Genomic DNA, 3,491 nt, shown 5'->3' on the forward strand with positions numbered 1-3,491 from the left:
AAACAACTTTGTTTTGAAAGATCAGTCACTGAGTTCTACAAAATCTTGTAAGAGAGAGAACTCATCCAGCTGCCTTGATAGCTTCCGGAGCAGCACCATGGATTTCATATTCCCACAGCCACTTTGAAAATCCCAGCCAAGCTGTCATGTAAAATACCCCTGTTTATTCTCCATGAGATCGGTGTGTTACTGTTGCACATGTGTTCTGTGACTGACCCTCCTAAGCAGAGCAATAACATTGAGCTGTAAAGAACAAATAAAAGCCTAAGTGAGGCCTGAAGCAAAGGTAACATTGTATACTATTTTACAAACATTAAAATTTCATTTTATTTTCCAGCTGTGCCAACCCATTGTTTTCAACAGATGCAAGTAACTGTTATGTATCAAATAATAACCCACTCTTCCTCAGTTGTTCAAGGTTAAACAAACAAACAAAAAAATGTCTTTTTCCTGTTAGCAATAATGCCTTCCGCTGAAGGTAGCACATCCCCAAGCCTGCTCCCCCAGACCTCATCCCTTGGCAAAGACTCAAAGCCTTTCCTGAGACAAACATGGGTCTGAATGTACTGAGGTCTCTGGCTGGTGCTCACTGAGCCAGATCCTGGAAACCCACATGTTGCAACAAACCTTCATGTTTGTTGCAACATGAAGGAGATGGGGGTCATGAAAGCAGGGGCTTTCATATTTCCCATGTGTCCAATGCTGTGTATCTTTTATAGTTTGGGGGATTTTCCAGGAATGTGTCATTTCATCATTAGCTTTCAAAGTATTTATTTGCATGACCTTGGAAGGCAATAAAACCACCTGAGAGGGTTATCATCAACTCCTCATCCTTAGCTTAATGCTCTCGATATGCTGTGATGAAATTGTGTGTTTTTCTGATTGGACCCATTGCAGAACTGAATGAGAAGATGCATCCATGTACTTAGGGCTGTACCTTAGTACGAAATGACCTTAGAGGATTTCCATCAGGGATGTGTGTCTGCGTGCTTGGGGGGCCATTTTTATTCCCAGAGGTATTTGGGAATTTGGCTAATGCAGCCACGGTAGTACAACAGCATATTGCTTTAATAAAGGCGGCCAGCTCCCAGCTATTTCTGCATCCTCCTTCACAGCTCACCTACAGCAACACACAGAACCTGACGGCTGCCAGTTGCAGCAAGGCCAGTTCCATGGGCCAGATCTCTCAGTCTAAAATTGCCCTGCTCTAAACAGAGGAGCCGGGCGAGAGAAGAAACAAGGCTGCGGCTTTCCCGGGGAGGAACCAGAGTGCCGGCGCTACGTGACTTGCCCTGGACACCCAAGAAGCTCCTGTCAGCGCGCGGAGCTCCCACATCCCGAGCCTGACCTCGTGTCGTGCGCTCGTCCCGTGCATGCGAGCGCCCTAGAAGGCACTGCTTGTTTTTCTACCGTCTATTCCAGAGAAATCCAGCTGGCAGAGCAGCGCAGCGCCGTGATTGATTTGAGAACTCCCTCGTACTCGCCTGAAGGTCTCGTCGCCGGGGGAAGAGGGGGAGCGCGGGAGGCTGCGCTTCTCGGCGGCCGCTCCGCTCCGCGCCCGGCTCGGCACTCAGGTACAGAGCGAAGAGGGGAGCGGGGATTTCCTCGGCTTCCTCCCATGCACATACCTCCCGGGGAGCAGCGGCGGCAGCCCGACTCCCCTCGGCGGCCGCTGGGAGGCTCCGTGCCTCGCCCCGGGCGCCGCGTCCCCGGCCGCGCTCTCCCTCCGCCGGTGACACCCGCCTCCCGCCCCCGCAGCGCCCCGCTCCGCGCCGCGCCGCACCGAGGGGCCACGGGCAGCGCCAGCACCGGCAGCGCCGACAGCCCACCGGCAACCACCCACCCGCCGGGCCGGGCATGGAATATACAAAAACACAAAGGAAAAGTGGCCGCTGGACTGTTCTGGGGGCAAAATGCTGGAAGTTTGTAAGTGCAACTCTCCGTTTGTAATTACTGTCTGAAGAGGGGCTGGGTGGTTTTTTTCCCCCCCTCTTCCCCTTTCCTCCCCCCCTCCCTCCTCCGTGCTTTTCTTGAAACTGTACTTGAAACTATTCAATATCTGGGAGTATAAGGGAAAGTACGCGAGAGGAGCTCTTTGCCTGGGTCCGTAGCTTTCTGCTTAATACTAAGGGGTAAAATGAACACTGAAAGCAATACGGATTTACCCAGTGGCTGGACTAAGCGAAGGCGAAGCGTGGTCTGGAAGTCCACTGACTGACATTGTTCCGGACCGGGGAATCCGTCTCTCTGATTTTCAGAGGAACTACAGTTTAGCGGCAGCCAGCCGGACACAGTCACACGCCGGAGAGCGGCCAGGAACGAGCGGGCGAGAGAAACGAGAAAGCACAAAGACTAAACTAACCCGAGCCGCCTCCTCCTCCTCCTTCCCCGGCTCTTTATTTGCACATTTACTAAAGACTTAAAAAAAAAAAAAAAAAAAAAAAAAAAAAAAAAAAACTGGTGTGTTCAAAATGGCTTACCTTACAGTTTAAACAGAGTAGCAGTTACATGCACCTTGTGCCCAAAATTTAAGGACAAGAAAACTGACTCGAGTGCAGTCAGACTGCTTCAAAGTTAAACAATTTGCAAGGTAAGCAGCATGATAGGGGCCTGCCTAGCTTGGAATACCCTCAGAAATACATGTATGTATAACTGTAGGCCTTCAAAACGGCCGAGAATCCTCGCTGAAAAGCAAATAATAGAAATGGCTGAAAATTCTAAGCTCCAAAGTTGTAACATCCTCAGGATTGATATTAAGCTGTTCCTGTGGATTTAATACAACTTTGAGGCAATTTGATACATGATTTCTAAACACAGATGAACAAGATATGCACTTGGGATTTTAGGTGACATAGGTTCAGCTCAGTCTTTTTGTTCCATTTTTGTAAAGGTATTACCACAATGGGATGTCTGGCTGTGAACCCAGCACAAATAAGTGCTTTGCTGATCTGGAAGGGGCTGCCAGCTTGGGAAACTCAGAGCTTCAATAACAGTAGGGAATTCACACAGAAAAAATGCTCAGGCATGACAGCTCATGTGAGATTACAGTATCATGTAAAAAGGTCACAAATCAGTGTCAACAGAAGGGAAAAAAATGTAATTAATTGTTCAGGTCCTGTTACATTAAATGTTTTATCCTGTGCGTGTTTAGTAACGCAAAGCGCAAGGGATGTTATGATCATGTTAAGAACAGTTTGCTTTTAAGAAAATTGACAACCAACCTATCCAAAACTGATGGTGGTGTCCAGGGATGGTGGCATTCGCCAAGGTCTTTTGGACAAAACATGGAAAGCCGAGGGACGGTTTTGGGGTATTTCCTGCTGTGAAACACCAGGGGCAGCATTTGCTGCGGATTGAGCGAGCGGGACTCGCAGTGCAGCCCCGCAGCCAGCTGCCTCTCACCCCGAAAGGGAGATCAAACCACAGACCGAACGAGATGCTGTTTGGAAAAAAGTGAATCTTAAACTTCTCAAGTTAAAATGAAAAAAAAA

General features: G+C 48.7%; 1 long non-coding RNA gene across 1 annotated transcript; it reads left to right on the forward strand.

The window, feature by feature from the left end:
• The first annotated feature begins 1,789 nt into the window (after window positions 1-1,789).
• On the forward strand, window positions 1,790-2,457 carry LOC108510643. Its single transcript, XR_001878857.1, has 2 exons — window positions 1,790-1,926; window positions 2,170-2,457. It is a non-coding gene; the product is annotated as an uncharacterized LOC108510643 (long non-coding RNA).
• Window positions 2,458-3,491: the final 1,034 nt, after the last annotated feature.

The sequence above is a fragment of the Lepidothrix coronata genome, unplaced genomic scaffold (assembly GCF_001604755.1).
Source record: "Lepidothrix coronata isolate B3197 unplaced genomic scaffold, Lepidothrix_coronata-1.0 Scaffold1785, whole genome shotgun sequence".
Classification (NCBI taxonomy): Eukaryota; Metazoa; Chordata; class Aves; order Passeriformes; family Pipridae; genus Lepidothrix; species Lepidothrix coronata.